Genomic DNA, 20,618 nt, shown 5'->3' on the forward strand with positions numbered 1-20,618 from the left:
GCCCTGGATCCCACCCTCGTTTTCTGCAGAAGGATAATTGAAGGTGGGATATCACTCAGCCTCCACACAGGGTGTCGGATGGTTGTGTGTGGCCCAGGTGGGGCAGGCATAAGCGCTGATCATATATTTCTCCCAGTCTGAATCACTAGTCCTATGTAACACCAGGTGTGGAATTCCAGCCGTTCGGTGTTGCCGGCTCCGCCCTAAGCCCAGTCCAGTGTCGGCAAGTTCCTTCTTTCTCCTTCAGTTGAGATGAAAAGAAGAATATGCCTGGTGAGGTCTCATCTCATGATGTCCTGAAAGCAAATACTTGAGCAGAAAAGTCACATAGACACACGCACACATGCACACACACATGCATACACACACTTTTCAAAAAAAAAATCCAATACTTTTCAGGAACGGTCCAGTCAAAATACATATTTTACAAAATATCAGCAAAATTATAGTGCTGCTGAAGATCCACCCAACTGACATAGTTGAAAATATTTAATTAACGTCTCAGTCTGAAACATCTTCGTTTGATTTACTTTATTGATTTGAGGTTTCCACAATGAGACAAGAGTTGTCCTTATTTGAAACAAAGGAAGGCCTCCTTGAAGCCCAGAGAGAGTTTCTACCCTAGAATACAACACCTGGTTCCCAACTCTCATACAGCTGTTTTCCAGCTTCAACAATGGCAAGATAGAGACTCCACCTCCAGCAGTGGGCAGAAGCTCCCGGTGGTTTTAAATAGCAATTTGGGGTGCCTGGGTGGCTCAGTCGGTTGAGTGTCTAACTGTTGATTTCAGCTCAGGTCATGATCCCAGCACCATGGGATGGAGCCCTGACATGGGCTGCATGCTGGGCATGAAACATGCTTGGGATTCTCCCTCTTTCTTCCTTTCTGCCTCTCCCCCCCCCCATTCTCTCTTTCTATCTAAAATGAAATTTAAAAAAATTAAAATAATTAACAGTTTGTGCCATGAAAACTGTGTTTCAGGACAGGGAGGTGGACATTTCCCCCACCTCTTCGTGAAAGTCAAGTCAAATCTAATACTCCCAAGGACTGGAAATTTGGAAGCACCCAGAGATAGCATCCTGGGTATGGCTTGTGGCCTTCTTAGGAGGGCAGTGGTGGTGGTGAAGCTTCTCCCCAAAAGGGTGTGGGCTGCAGCTATGGACCCATGGGAACCAGAAAGGAGGGACAGAGAGAACACTTCGTGGCGACTGCAGCTAACAGAACATCTGTGGACACGTGGGAAGCACCCTGACCTCTAGAAATCCTCGGGGAGGGGAAGAGTAGATCTGAGGTAAAACCATTTTCTATGATCAAGCCAATGGAGAACTGTGATGTGTGAAGCTGAGCATCAGCATAAAATGTGACTTCTGTTTGTAGTTACAGGTGGTGGAGCATAGCATGTTTGGGTTACACAAAGGTGATACAAGATTCAGTCCTCAGGAATTTTTAATGTCATGTATAGTCAAATGTCTTCTCAAGAATATACTCCTCCCATTTTCCTCTGGTAAACATTTAAACCATCATTCTTAATATTTATGTGTTAAAACATATAGAGAATATCTGCCTGAAGACTTCCAAAATGAGATTCTATGTTTGGTGAGACCCTGCTACTCTTCATCATGGCTGTGAGAAAAGGATAGAGAACAGTTACATAGAAGTTTTAGCTGACATTTCCTGTGATTATTAGATTGAAAATCAGAGGGCTACAATTGGACGTTTGTGGTCCAGCTACAGCTTGCTGAATCTTCCACGATGTGACCAGGCAAACAGCAAACCAGAGCATCCCGCTTACAAGGTTCAGCTCAGAGACTGTAAACGTGGAAAGCAGACCTAACAAAGCTAACATAATTTATTTCCTTAAGCATATGCATTTTAATGAACCGACTTTGAGATGCAGAACACACAAGTTGAAAAGCCAAGCAAAGTACGGTAGCAGTGAGTATAAGGGAACAATGAGCAGTTTAGGTAAGGAGTAATAGCATAGAAAGAACTTCAGAGATTATCTTGCCCAGCCCTTCTCAAATTTAGTGTGTATACCTCTGCAACTTTGTAGAAATGCAGATTTCTGGGTCTCAGCTCCAGACCGAAGACCTACTGCAATGAGTCTGGCATGGGGCCCAGGAATCTGCATTTCAAGAGAAACATTCTTTGCTGAGTAATTTCTATTTGCCATTTGAGACCCATTGTTCATCCTTCTCCATTCAACTAGGCTGACAGTTATGGCGTGAATCAACTGGGCTTCCTTGTGCTTTGGAATCCAGTTGGGTTCAATGAATGGGAAGCACTGGCAGGAAATGAGGGGGTGTGATATTAACCCCCCTTGCCCACTTCCCTGCTGGCTTCGGGTTGGCAGTGGCTGACCTCCTCTACCAAAGGCTGAGTCTTCTCCTACAGCACTCTCTCCAGGTCCCGCTTGTCCTTCCTTTCCCAATTCCTTCAAGTCCAGGGGAGCTCGGTGTCCAGGCTGCACCCCAACCAATGAAATCAGAATCTGTAGGAGGGGGCACTGGGCACCCTTACTTTAAAGCTTCCCCATGAGATTTTAATTTGCAGTCAACAGTGAGAACAACTGCTTAGATTAGGAGATTTTGTGAAAGAGCAGGTGCTAACTCAGTATGTTCAGGGTGGGGCCTGAAATACTGCATTTCTAGCAAGATCTCCAGGTGACTTGTATACACATTAGATCTTGAAAAGCACCATTCTTGACCTTCGCTTCTCTTAGAAGGAGTGAAATCCAGAGAGATAAAGTGACTTGCCTGAGAATGCACATGACTAGAATCCAAGTTTCCCAAGACCAAAGTCAAAAGCGGGCAACAGAGATGACCCTGAGAGATAGCAGTGCAGAGTCAGAAAAATAATACCAGTGGGAGCTTGGTGTTCTACTAAGGACTTGCTCTAAATGGGTCACTCCACAGGATATACACATACAACCCCAGGATACATGAGCCCCAAGGAAGAAGGAACTTTTCTGAGGCCTCATAGTAGCAGGTGCAGACAGCAGCTGCCAGGACAGCTCTCCTTTGGGACCATTTGTAGAGGGAGAGAGAACAGACCAAAAAGTGTCAATCAGCTCTTCTTGAGACTGTGTCCCAGGAGTCCTGAAGTGAGAAGTTCTGCAACACTTAGATCATCAGAAATGTGCTGACTTTGTCACATCGTTGGAACCAATCTTTGGGCAGGAAATGATAGGTTCTTTTCTTGTGATTCGCCAATTTCCCAAGGCCTTTGGTTTTCTATTAACTGTGTAGAACCTCTTAGCAGACAGTCCCTGTGGTAAGTTGTCAGCAAGAATGGCAAGCATAATTCCCCTCCTTAAATCCATACTCTTGGGTAGTATAGGGGAGGGGAAAGTCTTTTTCCTTCTCTCTTTCTGGGTTCTTTGCGGGGGCTCTATAACACAAGACAATTCACAAGAAAAACAAACAAGTTTATTAACATGTATATTTCATATACACATGGGAGAAACTCAGAGATGAGTAACTCAAACAGGTGGCTAGAATTTAGGCTTATATAACATCAGAACAAAAATAATAAACTTTCAGAGAAGTGACAACACAAAACAAAAAGACTGGAAGTTTCTCGGGCAGCAAGTTATGAAAAGGCAAATATATAGGACACCGAAGGAAGGTAAGGTCTAGCCAGTAAAGTTATAGACAGTCTTCTCATGCCCTCTCTGGGCTGATAAGGGGCTAGGGTTGTCGGTGATTGACTTCTGTACAAATTTATGTCTTGCTTTTAGGCAAATAGGGGGAGGGCAGAGAGGCTTCTCTTGTATCTGCTTCCACTCAATTGCCTTGAGATGAAAATGTCAAAGTGGAATGTTTGGGGCTAGCAAATTCTGCTCCCCCTCAGTAGCCATTTCTCATACTGACTCTGAGCTTGACCGTGTGTCTTGCTTTGGGAGCGAAAAGTTAATGTGGCAGAAGTGCAAGCAGAAACTTGAAAAGGACCTGCACATTGGGCCTTGTGCTCTCTTGCTGCTCTTTGGAACCCTGTGAACACCATGTGAAAAAAACCAGGGCCAGCCTCCTGGAGGAGGCCCACAAAGAGCAGACAAGACGTCGCTGCTGAGGCCCTCCTGCCCCCAGACCAAACAGCCTGCCAACCTGTGAGTGAGGCCAGCTGACCAAAAATGCATGTAGGAGTCCAACAGATATGAGCTGAGCCAGCCCAGAGCAGGAGGACCACCCAGCTGGCCTCACTCTGAGTCAAATGATTATTAGTTTAAACCACTGAGTTTTGGTGTGTTATACAACAAAAAGCTGATGGATCCGCCTCCAAACACAACAGCTGAGCCTAAAATATTAGAAACTCCTTGAGGGCAGGGCATGATTCTTACAGCACTGTTGGTGGTGGCAAAATACGGGAAACAGCGAATGCTCCTGTTGCGCCATATCATGGAGTACCATGCACCGGGGCCACTAAAAGGAATCATTAGATCAGCGTATGTATATACATATATGGTGAATATTAAAACACACACTCACACATATTTTGGTCAAATAATGACAAAAATCTCATGTAGATATTTTTTTATGATTATGCAAACAGAGAAAAATATGAAGGGACACACAATCACAGGTGTAGAGATGCGGGCAGGAGTGGGGGAGGGTAACTAAAGAGAACAAAAGAAAAAAGAATGCATTTAAATATGTATGCATCCAAATATATATGATCTTACTTATTATACAAGAGTATATATATTCATTGATGCCTAAACATTTCCTGAGGTGATAGTTTCTAAAATGTTCATAAGAGAACCAAACATCTCAGGTGCTAGGATTTCAGCTGGATATTTTTTTTTTTCCTTTACACTCTTAGGAATTGTTCAAATTTTACATGGAGTATGTGGTACTTAAATAATTAATAGAGATCTTTTCCTTGTTGCAAAAAAAAAAAGCACACTAAACCTAGGGCAGTGGTACCCGTTGGTTTGTGTGCAATAGAATCACCTGGGGTATTTAAAAATACACGTTTCTGGGTCCCACTCCATACTACTGAATGTGGACATCTGGGCATGGGGCTGTGGAATCTGCATGACAAATAAATTCCCCTGGTGAGCCTAACCGAACTAAAATGTGAGAACCTCTTGGTCAAAGTTCTCCAGAATGAATAATCAGCACTACTTACTAAAAAGTCACCCACACTTGAGGGGAGCCTGGGTGGCTCAGTCAGCTGAGTGTCGACTTCAGCTCAGGTCATAATCTCATGGTTTGTGAGTTCGAGCCCCTCAACGGGCTCTGTGCTGACAACTCGGAGCCTGGAGCCTGCTTCGGATTCTGTGTCTCGTCTCTCTGCCCCTCCCCAACTTGTGCTCTGTCTCTCTATGTCTTTAAAAAAATAAAATAAATGTAAAAAAAATTATTAAAAAAAATTAAAAAAATTAGTCACCCACACGTGAACTGGCTAATCTGGAAAGTCATGAATAGCAAAGGCAGCTGATGGACACTTAATCTGTTCATGTTCCATGTTCAAGGTCGTATGTAATCAACTGTGTCTTGCACTTCTCCTTTCCGACTTCCGATTTCCAGTTTCCTCCCACATCCAGGTGTCTAATCTCTGTTCACTCACGGCTCCTCCATGACCAGGGACTGTGTCCTTCTGGGTTCCTTTCTCAGGGACATCTTCCAGACACTGGAACACTGGAACAAAATTTCAAAAGAGTTACAGGTGCCCCTGCCCTGTAACCTTTCCATGAACCATTTGCAGTAGATGCTCAGGGCACCAAGATCTACCCTTTAAGAGACGCTGAGTTTTTTTCCATTTCAAAAAAATGGAGGGGCACCTGGGCTCAGTTGTTAAGTGTCTGACTTTGGCTCAGGTCATGATCTCTCAGTTTGTGACTTTGAGCCCAGTGTCAGGCTCTCTGCTGTCGGGGCGGAGCCCACTTCGGATCCCCTGTTGCCATGTCTCTCTCTGCCCTTGCCCCACTTGTGCTGTCTCTCTCTCTCTCAAAAAGAGACTCTGATTTTTTTCTATATCTTATCATGTAGTAATTGTAGGGGCACTTTCCCCAGATGGTTTGGGTTGCCAACAGAAGGATAAACCTAGAGAGATGGCAGGTAAGCAGACGGAGGATTGAGGGTCATGCACGTAGCCAGCTATGTTATTGGGCACAATACTGAGCCTGGGTGTGATCTTCATTCTATGACTTTGTGTCTAGTGTTTTTCTATTTGGATAACACAAAAAGAGATTTGAAGGGCTGTAAGCTGTTACACTGGCAGTAATTCACTTTTTATTATAAACTTTTAAAAAAAGTTTATATATTTTGAGAGAGAGTGAGTGGGGGAGGGGCAGAGAGGGAGGGAGGAATAGCATCCCAAGCAGGCTCTGAGCAGAGCCTGATGTGGGGCTCGAATTCACAAATCATGAGATCATGACCTGAGTCAAAAATCAAGAATCAGATGCTTAACCAACCAAGTCACCCAGGCACCCTTGTAATTTACTTTTAAAACACAAGAAGAGGGGTGCCTGGGTGGCTCAGTTTGTTAAGTGTCCGACTTCAGCTCAGATCATGGTCTCACAGCTTGTGGGTTCGAGCCTCACGTGGGGCTCTGTGCTAACAGCTCAGAGCCTGGAGCCTGCTTCAGATTCTGTATTTTTCCCTCTCTGCTCCTCCTCCACTCTCTCCTCTCTCTCTCTTTCTCTCAATAATAAACATTTAAAAAAAATTAAAAGGAAATTTTAAACATAAAAAGAGATTTGAAAGGCTGTAAGCTGTTAACATGGTCTGCAATTTACTTTTAAGTACTTAAGCAAAGGTGTTGTGTATGTGTGTGTGTGTAAATTGTGGTCTTCCCATTCTTAATTGGGGTTTCAATTTAGGGGTGTTTAGTTGGCATTTGAAAAGCTATTCCATATTGGAGCCCATATTCCAGAGAGGAAAAGTCTGGGCCTTTCAGTTAGCCTTATCTCAGATCATCACCAAGGATTTAACCATTAGCTTTACTGATTTTACACTGGTGAAATGACAGGGGCTTAAGCTGTGTGAACAAGCTTTAAACATTGTTACATTGTTGTGATCCTCCTACCCCTGCAAGCCTGCTGTCTGTATACTTTGAAATGGTGCCCAAGTCCTGGGTCCTGGGCTTCCAGAGGAGTCTCTCTCACCCAGTCCTGACCACGTCTGCTGAATCCTGCTTCGAGGACATTGTTGAGTGCACCTTAAGCAAACCTTTCATGCAAGATTCTTGATGGCAGGCTGGAGAGAGCAAAGAGCTGCCATTTCATGGAACTTACAGAACAGGCTCTACAACTATTATTTGCCAGCTTGCTAGTAAATATCTGGAGGTGTGACAGAGTTCTCTTGAGACTTGCTTTCATTTGTAACAAACTGCCCAAAAGAGAGGTAGTTTCATGTAACAAACCTACTTACCTTGTGGTGACCCATATCCATTCATCCTTAAAAGGACCCAATAATTGTGGGTGACCAAATTGGCTTAGGCAGGCCACATCAGAAACAATCTCAAAAATTTTTCTTTTAGACTTGCCCCCCACTCCAACAGAACTGCATCAGCCCTGAGGGAACCTCCTGGCCAAGAGCTGGATGCTGCGACAAGCATCAGCCCTCTGTCCCCATTCCCCCATCTCCTCCCCTACCTAAACCCATAGCTGCAATGCTATCCCCTGGGCTTGCTGGGGGAGAACATGAGGCCACCTGTGCAAGGTCAACTATCTTGATCAGAAAAAAAAAGCAGACACTGGAACAAAATTTCAAAAGAGTTCCACGTCATACTTCCATGACATGCAAGAAAGTCAAAGGACCTCAACTGGATTCAAAAGGCATTCCCAAATTTGCATGGTGGGGTCAGGGGCTTGGGTGAGTGGATAGGTTCTAGAATGAATATGGTTTCATGAAATTTGAAGGAAAATGTGGGTCAACCTGCTTATCTAAATAATATAATTAATTACTAAGATATGTTGTATGCTTGCTATGTGCCGGGAAATGTGCCAAGTACTTTAAATGGATTATTTAATTCAATCCTCCCAGCGAGTGAATGAGGTATGTATTATTACCACCTCTCTTGATAGGGAAGGAAGCTGAGTGGGTCGGTCAGTTGTCCAAGGTCACAGAGATAGTACGTAGAGGAATAAGGACTCAGATGCAGGAGTTTCTGGTGTCAGAGCCTAAGCGTTTAATTACTGCCTTTGAAGGAACTGAAATCATAGGTGTGTGGAGAGCTGAAGTAAGCCAAAGTCCTTGGAGACTTTCATCAGCAAAACCATCACAGAACCTTGCCTAAAACCTGTTTCTGTGAGGTCCTGTCACCCCTGAGTCATGGGGGATGAGGGCACAGCTGGGACCCTAGCCACTGAAGAAACCATTACTGATTTGCTTGTCTTTTTTTTTTTTTTTTTTTGCTGTCTTTCTTGGGGAGGAGGTGGTGAGGGATGTTGCGACTCTTCCACTGATAACTGGGAGGCCAGGGATGCGGCTGTCCCAGGGGCATTTGTTTGTCCTTGAGGAAGCCAATCCCCAAGACTGAAGTAGAGAGAGAGGAAAGTCAGAGAGAGAGACACTGAGGAAAATGGGCTGTGAAGTGAGGTAGAAGGGACTGTGCCCAGCACATGGAGCCCTCTCTCATCCTGCTTTCATTCTCATAAGTTCATACTTGGTGATATAAATCCCAAATTGACCTTTGAAGCCCTTCATTCTGACCCTTCACTTATTCAGTGACACCCTTACCAAACCTGGTGCTGCTCTCCCCACAGTGAGCAAAGACTGGGTTTGGTGTTCCCAGACTCCTTGACTGTTCTTTGTCTGCACTCAATCAGTAGCTGTTCGTATTCTTTTAAATGTATACCTGAGATGGTTCTGTTGGCATTTGAAAAGTCATCTCCAATTATGCAATAAAATGACTTAAGTTTTTTAAAATATAATTTATTTTATTTTATTTTTGAGAGACAGCACATGCCGGCAGGGGAGGGGCAGAGAGAGAGGGAGACAGGATTAGAAGCAGGCTCTGCACTGACAGCAGTGAGTTCAGTGCGGGGCTTGAACTCATGAACTTCGAGATCACCACCTGAGTCAAAGTCAGTCGTTCAACCGACTGAGCCACCCAGGTGCCGCTTAAGTTTTTATTGTCAGTGATGTGAATGGAAGAGAGACACTTAGGGAGAGGAAATGGAGATTCTTTTCCAGGTTAGAGATAGTCTGGGTTGTGAAGCAGAGGGAAGCCCATTGGTCTACAGGGATGTACTTGGCAGTCACACACTGTGAATCGTGGGGACTCAAGAGCCAGAGAGGAGAGCTGTGAGCAAACACGAGGTTGAAGATAATCTCCTTAGAGGCCCCATCTCTGAACATCAACACAGCCCTACGCCCCGGGGCATCTCCTATGATGTAAGCAAATTGAACAGTTGCCTAGTCACACCTTCGGGCACCTCCCATCCCAGGGGAAGAGCCAGATCTCCAGGGCCAGAGACTGATGAGAAAGAAAGCGATTTGTACTTAATAATAGAGCTATTTACTGACAGTCATAATAGAAACCAAAGAGAGCCAGGCAAGAATAGAGAGTCTTTTAAATGTTATCTTTTAAAAAAGATGTTTATTTATTTATTTTGAGAGAGAGAGAGCCTGGGGGGGGAGGGGCAGAGAGAGAGGGAGAGACAGAATCCCAAGCAGGCTCCCCTGCTATTAGCACGGACCCCCACGTGGGGCTCCATCTCACAAACCGTGAAATCATGACCAGAGTTGAAATCAAGAGTCGGAAGCTTAACCAACTAAGCCACCCAGACGCCCCAAGAACAGTCTTAACATGTAAATGTTATCACAAGTTTCTGATCACAGCAGAGAAAAGAGTAGAAAGAGAACATGAGAAGATGTCACACTGACAAGTGCCTTTAAGTTTTGATATTATTTGTTAAATTTATTAGAGTTGAACTATCTCAAGAGCAAATCAGGCATTTTGTTCCACAGAAACTTATTGAGTTTCTTGTTTAAGTTTGTATGTGACATGCAATGATACCAACGAAGTCTCTGACCCCAAGGAACTTGTAATGTAGACAGGGAGATAAAATACATGACTACAATATGAGGCAGAATTTAAGACATTTGGCACTTAATGGATTCAGAAGAAAGAAGTCACTTCTACCAGGGTGGTCAGGAAAGGCTTCATGGAGGAGGTGGGGTTTCTGCTGAGCCTTGAGTTTGAGTACACTCTTAATGGGAAGAGGTGGGTGAGGTAAAATGGATAGGCTGAGAAAACATGTGGAGTACTATGCCAAGAAAGGAGATCCTGTAAGAAAAGTGGGGATTATCGACTCTCCAAGTGCACAGAGACATCAAAGAGGCACGAGGCTGAGAAGGCTGGTTTTGAGAACCGTTTCCAGAAGGAAGTAAGGAACATGGATTGAAATGACATAGGAAGGAAGTGGGTGGCAGGGGGGAGTAAGAACAGCAAACAGACTGAGTCACTAAACCACATAGTTGAGGGAAGGAGAGGGAGAGAAACAAGATACTCTGTGGAGCTGGTTTTCGTTGGTCTATTTGTATGTTGAGCATGAGGAACAGGAACTACTAAGAGAGGCAACCTCGGGTTCAGAGGTGGAGGTAGGACATTCCCAGTCAGGTTCAAGAGGAAAGGAATAGCATTTAACCTTGTGCAGGACACTGCCTCTATGGAAATGTGGTAAGGAAGATGAGAATGGAGAGTCAGAAGTTTTTTGAGGAGGAGAGGAAGAAGTCCATTTTAATTTGAGTTTCGCCACAAACAGACCACGAGACAAGGATCTGGGTGCAATTAGTGCATGTAAGTGTGTGGCTGAGCAGATTTCTATGGGCCACGGAGGCTCAGTTCTGCTGGGGACACATAAGAGGCTGTGGAATATGGCTGAGAATTGTCACCCTTAGGGGTGAGGAAGGTGGGGTATTTATCCATTTATTATGGGTTGAGGGAGTGGTCCTGGGTTGGAGAAGCGCAGGCTTCTCTGTGTGTGTGTGTGTGTGTGTGTGAGAGAGAGAGAGAGAGAGAGAGAGAGAGAGATGGGTGGGGCACTGTCAGGGCTGGCTACAGGCTAAAGAGGCTCCTTGAGTCAGGGAGAGGGAATCTGAGAGCCTGGCACTGTGGCATATTTCTTGGGAGAAGCACATGCTTGGCATAGATCTGGCACATGGGAACCAGCTGGGCTTATCTGCGGAAATGGTTCCTTTGTGCACAAAGAACAAGTCTGGAAATGTACCCGGTGGAGAGGAGAGGAGAGAGAGAAACAGGGAAAACAGGGAGGCTGTCAGTCAGGATCAGATTTTAGTTGTGTTTCATGTGACTTGGGGAAAAAATTGGGGATGGAGGGAAGATTTGTTTTTACTTTATTTTTTTAAGCAAGTTTAAGAAGAAGGAACAGAGATTTCCCATATCTCTCCTGTCCCTACACATGCCTAGCCTCCCGCATGACTCACATCACTCACCAGAATGGTGCATTTGTTAAAATTTTTTTTAATGTTTATTTGTTTTTGAAAGAGAGAGAGAGAGAGACAGAGTGCAACAGGGCCAGGGGCAAAGAGAGAGGGAGACACAGAATCTGAAGCAGGCTCCAGGCTCTGAGCTGTCAGCACAGAGCCTGATGTGGAGCTCGAACTCAAGAACCGAGAGATCATGACCTGAGTTGAAGTCAGATGCTTAACCGACTGAACCCCACAGGTGCCCCAGAATGGTGCATTTTTTACCAATGACGAACCTGTATTGACAAATCATAATGACTCAAAGCCTATAGTCTGTCTACCTGAGGGTTCATTCTTGGTGTTGTACATTCTATGGGTTGGGCAAATGCAAAATGACGTGTATCTATCATTGCAGTTCCATGTAGAGTATTTTCACTACAGTGAAAGTCCTCTGTGCCCACCGACTCATCCTTTTTCCCAGCCCCTAACCCATGGCAACCACTGAACTTTTTACCATCTACATACCTTTTTCGTCTCCAGGACTGTCATATAGTTGGAATCATACAGTATGCTGCCTCTTCAGGTTGACTTCTTTCACTTAGTAATATGCATTGAAGGTTCCTGAGGGGAGATTTTGTTTTTCTCTGAAATTACAAAAAGAGGATTCTAAGAAAAGTGAGGATCCACAGTTCTGTGGTTTCTGGAAAATGAAAACCTAAAAGTGTATCATTGCGTATTTTTTAAAAAAAATGTTTTAATGTTTATTTATTTTTGAGACAGAGACAGAGCATGAACAGGAGAGGGGCAGAGAGAGAGGGAGACGCAGAATCTGAAGCAGGCTCCAGGCTCTGAGCTGTCAGCACAGAGCCCGAAGGCCGACGCGGGGCTCGAACCCACAAACCACGAGATCATGACCTGAGCCAAAGTCGGAGGCTTAACTGACTGAGCCACCCAGGCGCCCCTATCATTGTGTATTTTACCTGTGAGACCTGGAAAGCAGGAAACCTAATGTTAGGATTGTAAACAGCATGCCACGCCCAGCGTTATGTGGTTTACTTCTAACTGTTCAAGCAGCGCTCACTGTTGGATCGCATCAATAAAACCTTCATAACATTGGATGATTCACAACAGCCCATGGGGATCTGCAGGATGATAAGCCCAAACTGTTGCTAGGAGAAAGGCCCCTGGTGAGTGGAAAGATGCCAGCTGGAAGCTTCAGCTCCACGGACACAACCACAGCCCCAGCAGTTTCTGCAGGGCTGGGGACACAGGCACCAAGGGAATACTTCTCCCACTGCATCTAGGAAGCCATGGACATGGGAGCCCAACCCAGAATTGAAATGGCTTCCTCATTTCTGCTAATCACTTAACTCACCCAGCATTGGCATGATTGACTGTCTGGGTGTATTTGAAGGATCACCCGAATACAAGCAATTCCTATCTAGGACTGAGTTGAGGTTCCCTAGCTAAAATCCAGATGAAAAGATGAGAATTGCATTTGTTTCTTTCTACATCCACTGTATACAGAAATACGACATTTATCATAATATTCCATGTATTACATTTGTAATCTTATCAAAGAAATCTGGTTAATTTAACTCGATTTATCATCTCAGAGGGAAATGCTGCCTCCTTCATTTCATGATGTTCCCACCAAGGTGAATACAGAATGCACATTTTATTTTCTCAGCCTGATGTTAAACTAATTGACTTTAATTTTCCTGGAGCTTTTTTCTCTTTCTCTCTTCATTTGCCCTTCTCAAATACTTTTTTAAAGAAGAATCTCTGCTCCAAAAATTAGTGAAATGAATTTATGATTCTGGCTCTCAACCTTCTGGTATTGGTTTTACCCCTGGTACGTTATGATTTTACCCCTAAAGATTTCAAATTTATCAATAAATAATTAAAATGCAGTGGAACCCTGTTCTTGCACCAGTGTGAGGGGCCCAGGAGAGCAATTCCCTCAGGCCTCAGCATTCTAGGGGAGGCTGTGAGGTGCATAGGGCAGGCATTAAGCTGCAGGCCAAGAGGCAGATACCAACGATTAGTTGTGGGACCTCAGATACATGAGTTGTCCTTGGGGGTTCAGTTTCTACCTATAAAATGAGGAAACCAGATTAGATCATTTCAAATATCTGCATGTTTAGAGTGGCTAAATATATAACTGGGAAATAGTGATGTAATGTTTGTTTTGGATTTGGAAAAAGGCTATAGTAATAGTGAGGTTAAGGAAAATTGCCCCAAAAATCTCTCCTGACAAATAAACGCAGTTCCTTGAGAAAGGCACCTTGTCTGAGCATCAGCTGGTAATGCGAGTTGGTCGGGGAATGGATGGTTTTGGGCCAAAGAATTATCGAGAGAAAATCCACACCTGGCTTGTTTAGACTTGGGGACAGTGGGGGCAAGGGGTCAAAGCCTTCTGAACCATGAACCACTCACCATAATAAAAGTAAATTGGATCTTCTTTTTGCAGTAAACTAGGTAACAGTGGCGGAATGCTACATGACGGCGTGAGCTCTTGGTCCCCTTCACTGCCTGTGATCCTCCTGGAACTGCATTCCTGGTGGTAAAAATAGCCAGCGCTCTACAGCACTTACTAGGGTCAGGCACCTTTCAAGGGCCTTAGAGATGTTAACTTGCTTAATCCTATAACTTTCCATGAAATAAGCACTATTCTAATCACATTTCACAGATGGGGAAATTGAGGTGTAGAAAAGTTCAGTGACTGACCGAAGTCATACCATGGGTAAGTAGGGATTCAAACCCGGGTAGTCTAGCTGAGGTGTGCTCGTCACCATGAGGGTTTACCTGGTAGGGGAGGTAATGCCTCCTTGAAGTTATTTATGCTGTGAGAGGTGGTTGATATTGCCAAGAGAAAGTTGCTGCTGCTGGTGTGTGTGTGTGTGTGTGTGTGTGTGTGTGATAAAAGCTTTACTTTGAATAATTTAAGAATCCTCTGATGCCTTCCTAGGACAGAGCCTGAGCCGGGTCTTCCCAACTTTGTTGGCCTTGACCATGAGGGCTGGTCAAGATGGAGCGAGGTGGGGTAGAGGGCAGGACAGAGGGATGGGAGAGGAAACCCAGAGGACATCATGGAAGAAAGGACCCCTGGACATCCGTCAAGGCTTGAACAGACTGGAAGGCCAACTAGTGGGAGCAGGAGAGACCCTGGGGGCATCTTTTGGAATCCAGGCTTGTTCTTGATTGACAGGAAGGAGACTGGCTCTCCTTGAGGAAGGAGGACACACACAGAGCCTTCTAGATAATGGGCACAAAGGAGGAACAGGAGGGACCTGAAGGTTAGGAAAGCCCTCTTCACTGACTATCTGCAGTAGTGCTTCTCCTGGAGAATCTGGTTCAGTATACCTGGAGTCTTTATTTTTTAAAAATTCCCCTGGATGAATTCAACATGCATCACTTGTACAAAACACTGATCTGGTCCAGCCCTTTGCAGGTAAGTGTAGCTTTTTTGTGTAGCTAAATAAGGTTTTATGTCCTCTTTATGGATGGCAAATGTGTCTTTCAGACTCCCACAGGGTGTGAGGGGAGGTGCCCTATTGGCAAGTTAAAGTGAGAATCCTGCAGAAAAGGAAGACAACCACTGGTGAAGGATTTCTGCTGACCTGAGGTTTATTCAGCGATGAACTATAAAGTGACTTGAAGAAAACCAAGAGGAATCTCAGCACCATCCTCTGCCTTTATCTGCATCGGAAATCATTCATTGGGAAGTTGCATTCTTTCAGGGGAAGTGCTGAGCCTTTCCTGCAGGACATTAACAGCAGTCATGCTTACATAATGCTTTATCACTTTCTTTCTTTCTTTTTGTTTATTTATTTATTTATTTCAAAGAGAGAAAGCATAAATGGGGGGAGGGCAAAGAGAGACGGAGACAGAGAATCCCAAGCAGGCTCCGAACTGTCAGCACTAGCCTGATGTGCGGCTCCAACCCACAAACCATGAGATCATGACCTGAGCCAAAGTCAGGTGCTTAACCGACTGAGCCACCCAGATGCCCCTGTTTTATCATCTTCAAAATGCCTTCCATTTATAATTTCTCTAGGATGAGGAAGGTACTTGACTTGTGCCTAAGTATACTCACTTCTTTTAATGTTGTTTGGGCTTTCATATCAGTTTATGAATCCAAATTAGAGATTAGTTAGTATTTATGTTGATAGTTGATAGTCAATTTTATAAGAAAACATAATTAACCAAATCTGGGTCTTAGTTGTATATTTTAAACTTCTGACTTTCTGGCACCATCCAGTTGGAATTATTGTTGCCCTCCTGAGAGGAAAGAGTTAACAAGCAAGTCTGGTTATATACTCTTTGGGTGTCTCAAGGGACCATGGTTGACTCTTGTCCAACCCCTGGGAATGTGACTCTTGCAGAGTTTTTGAAGCTAGCAATTGATTTTATCACATACACTAGGAGCAATGGACTTCAGAATACCAGACCATCGGGTTGCTTTGCATGAACATCAAGATTAATGATGAGTACGCAGGCTGTCAGTGGGGTACAGAATTTTGGTTGCTATGGTTGGTTGCTAGAACCATATGCCTGCATAACCAGCCTCCCATATAAACCTTGGACAATGAGATTCAAATAGGTTTCCCTGGACAGAGACATTTCACACATGTCCCTGTAGTTCCCTGCCAGGTAGAGAAAGAGCACTCCTAAGATTCTCAGATGACGAAGGACATCAGAAGTGTATGCTGGATCTTTCTGGACTCTACCAATGCACATCTATTACTGGTTGCTTTGCTCTGTATCTCTTGGTGTAATAAATCTTAGCTGTGAGTAGTACTTACTATGGAGTTTGTGAGCCCTTTAGCTCTTGAACTTAGGGAAGTTGTGAGATCTCTGATACACTTTTACTTATCACACTAACCGTGACCAGGTTAACAGTCTCAGGCCTTTCATCATAGAATACCTAGCATTGGCTTTATTGCCATAGACTTGGTATCTGGCACCTGTATAACAAGCCATGGTTTGGCCTTTCTTACACCCTAATACATGCGTTTAATCTCTATAATGATGTTGGTCTTGATTTCTCTGTATGGCATTGTAGTTTCTTATTGGAATGGAGGTGCTGCCCAGAAGCCCATCCTTTCTGCCGGGTCCAACAACACTGTTTGGTGTGCAAGTTCTTCTCATCCCAATCTTGCCTCTGCTCTCTTCTTGTGGACACCTGCGACACCTGAATTACTACCATTTTAGCTACATATACTTGGGAGTAGGCCTCACTATCATTTACAGAGATTGGGGAAGTTATCTGGCTTTCAGACCATCCATTCCCAGAAGGAAATGACCGGTTTCAATATGACTGCTTTGAAAGCCCAAATCTATCCAAGACAGAATATAAGCATATGGGAATCTATAAGAAATGAATTTGACACACCTTGAGCTCCCCCTGCCCTAACATTTCTGTAGAGACCATCAAGGCAAATGATGGTAGTGAGGTGCAGGAGCAGAGCCGGGTGGCCCAGGATGGAATAGCAGAGACTAAGTGAAATGAAAACATCTGTATTGAGGGTAACCTGGTGTATGGTATCAGAGTCTGAGCAGCGTGAGGAGTGTACTCATGTAGACAGAAAGACATTCACGTGGGAGTATGACCTGGTTTGGATATTGGAGCCCAGTTGGAGTGAGGAGGGAATCTTCTCAGGATGGTGGCTTGGTTAGGGTGTCAAATTCTAAGTGGAATGGGGAGAAAAGTCACACCTTGGTGGTAGTGATCTAGTTGGAGTGGCAGAGCCCACCAGGGAGAGCATTTGGCTGGCAAAAAGGGGGCAGTAGTGGGAAGATTGGCTTACAAAGAGGGATTCATCAAATAAGTAAATATATTGGTGATAATGGGAGCCAGGTTACTCATTGCTGGAGGAGAGAATTATAAATATGGAAAGAGAGAAAAATAGAATTAACCTTAGAGCATTGACTGAAATTGAAGATAACTGTGTGAATCCATTGTTTTCCATATAAATACAGAAATAAGTATGAAGTAAATCTTTCAGAAACAGTACTTAGGATTTTAGTCTCAGTCCCCTGAAAGGTCCTTGGAATCCTTAAGCAACCAGCACACCTAGTACCCAGATTTTGGTTTGTAAACACTTTTCTGATCTGGAAAAGACCAGAACTTCGTGGAAAAAAATTATTGATTCTGGGTGAGCCTAGAACAGCCTTTTGACCAGAAAGTAGTAAAGAAGTGCTCAAAAAATGGTGAGAAAATCTTTTTTGAACTTAGCAAACTCAACACCCAAGAAACAAATAATCCAGTGAAGAAATGGACAGAAGACATGCATAGACATTTTTCCAAAGAAGACATCCAAGTGGCTAACAGACACATGAAAAGATGCTCAACATCACTCATCATCAGGGAAATACAAATCAAAACCACATTGAGACACCACCTCACACTGGCCAGAATGGCTAAAAATAACAACTCAGGAAACGAGATGTTGGCAAGGATGTGGAGAAAAGGAAACTCTTACATTGTAGATGGGAATGCAAACTGGTAGAGCCACTCTGGAAAACAGTGTGGAGGTTCCTCAAAAAATTAAAGATGGAATTACCCTACGATCCAGCAATAGCACTATTAGGAATTTATCCAAAGGATACAGGAGTGTTGATTCACAGAGGCACATGCACCCCAATGTTTATAGCAGTGCTATCAACAATAGCCAAATCATGGAAAGAGTCTAAATGTCCATCAACTGATGAATGGATAAAGAATATGTGGTATATATATATAAAATATAAGATACTACTCATTGATGAAAAAGAATGAAATCTTGCCATTTGCAGCAACATGGATGGAACTGGAAGTTATTATGCTAAGTGAGATAAGTCAGAGAAAGACAGATATCATATGTTTTCACTCATATGTGGAAACTGAGAAACTTAACAGAAGACCATGGGGGAAGGGAAGGAGAAAAAAATAGTTACAGAAAGGGAGGGAGGCAAACCATAAGAGACTCTTAAATACAGAGAACAAGCTAAGGGTTGATGGGAGGTGGTCAGGAGAGAGAGGAAAATGGGTGAAGGGCATTGAGGAGGGCACTTGTTGGGATGAGCACTGGGTGTTGTATGTAAGCAATGAATCACAGGAATCTACCCCCAAAGCCAAGAGCACACTGTATATATACACTGTATGTTAGGCAACTTGACAACAAATTGTATTAAAAATAGTAATAAATAAATAGATAGATAAATACAGAGAACAAGCTAAGGGTGGAAAAAGGTGGGGGGTCGGGGGGGGTGGAGAAAATGGGTGATGGGCATTGAGGAGGGCACTTGTTGGGATGAGCAGTGGATGTTTTATGTAAGTGGTGAATCATGGGAATCTACTCCCAAAGCCAAGAGCACACCATATACACTGTATGTTAGTTAACTTGACAATAAATTATACATATATATATATATATATATAATACTAGATCTGAAAAACAAACATGTGACAATTAAAAAAACAAACAAAAAACAAATGTCTCATCAATAGCCTAATCTCCAGGAACTCCCTACTATCTTAATGATAATGCTTTCCTAGAGGGATAAACAACCTTAGTTTGACAATAGCTGGGCTTCCAGTAATCTGCAAATCCTCTTTAGCATATGGAAGTCCTTTTAGGAAACTTTCTCTTGACTTTACTTCTCCCAACTACACGGTATATAAATAGTCACTTTGCACAACCCCACGGCAGCTCCTTCTGCCCATGGATCCTGTCCCTGTGCTTTAATAAAACCACATTTTTGCACCAAAAGGAAAGAAAGAAAGAAAGAAAGAAAGAAAGAAAGAAAGAAAGAAAGAAAGAAAATGGTGAGAACATGTTGGGATACCTGTTCAGGTAATGATATCATGGTTTATGGGTTCGAGCCCTGCATTGGGTTCTGCACTGGCAGCACAGAGTCTCCTTAGGATTCTCTCTCTCTTCCCTTCTCTCTGCCCCTTCCCTGTTCACACACACACTCTTTCTAAATAAATATATAAGTAAACATTTTTTTTTTTTAAATGATGAGAACATGTCAAAAATATACAGAGCTGTTTGAAGGGGCTCATTCAACAAAACATTGATGAGAACATCAAAATCAAAATGATAGGAATAGATCACAAACCCTTGAATAAAGTAGAAATTCCTAAGTACATACTAATATAGATGAATAAATGAATAAATGAAAAGTTGTATGAGGAACAGCATAATACAAAATATAGATTAACTATAAAGGGAATGAAAATTGACTTTACAGTGGAGAAGCCTGGCAGATAACACCTTTACCAACTTATCAAAGTAAACATCACCAGTAATGAGACAAACCAAAATCATGAACCACTTGATATAATGCAATGTGAAAAACATGGTCTCAATATTGTGATATTCCTGCAGAATTGCTTAATCAGAATATAATCATTAGAAACACCAGACGAACCCAAACTGAGAGACATTCCCCGAAGTAACTGGTCTATCATCTTCACAGGTGTCAAAATCATGAAAGTCAAGAAAAAGTAAGTAAATGTTTTAGATTGAAAGAGACTATAGGCACATGATAGCTAAATGAAGGGTTCCAACTAGATCTTTTTGCTCTCAAGGACATTATTGGGACAGTTGGTGAAATTTGAATGGCTTTGAGGATCAGACGATAGTAATATATCATCATTAATTTCCCAATTGTAACTGTTGTGTTGTTCTGTAGGAAAATGTCCTTATTTGTAGGAAATATACACTCAAGAATTTGGGAGTGGCAGGGCATCATTGGCAACTCCAAAGTAGAACAGGAAAAAAAAAGTGCTTTGCACTGTACTTTCAACTTTTCGGCAAGCTTGAAGTTATTTCAAAGTACATTGTTTAAAATGTTTTTTAAAATATGGTGAATCCTGTGTAACTGCCATCTTGTGTCCCTGTGAGTATGACCTAATCTCAGCTGGTCCCCCAGAGACCCCTTGAATGCCAGCCCTCATCCCCTCGAGGTCCCATTTCTGCTCCAACAAGAGAGCAGAACGAAACTGGTGTGAACCCGGAGAAATTTGCCAAATTGCAAGCACAGGTGTGCAGTGGTGGGAAAGGAGCAGCTCCCTGAAAGAGGAGGTAGTTTGCAGAATGGTTACAGCAGATGATAAAAAACTTCAGTTCTCCTTAAAGAAGTTGGGGGTAAACAATACCTCTGGTATTGATCCACTTTAACAACCCTAAAGTTCAGGCATTACAGGCCATGCTGAGAGGAAGCATCTGACAGAAATGCTACCC

This window comes from Prionailurus bengalensis, chromosome B4 (genome assembly GCF_016509475.1).
Source record: "Prionailurus bengalensis isolate Pbe53 chromosome B4, Fcat_Pben_1.1_paternal_pri, whole genome shotgun sequence".
Lineage (NCBI taxonomy): Eukaryota > Metazoa > Chordata > Mammalia > Carnivora > Felidae > Prionailurus > Prionailurus bengalensis.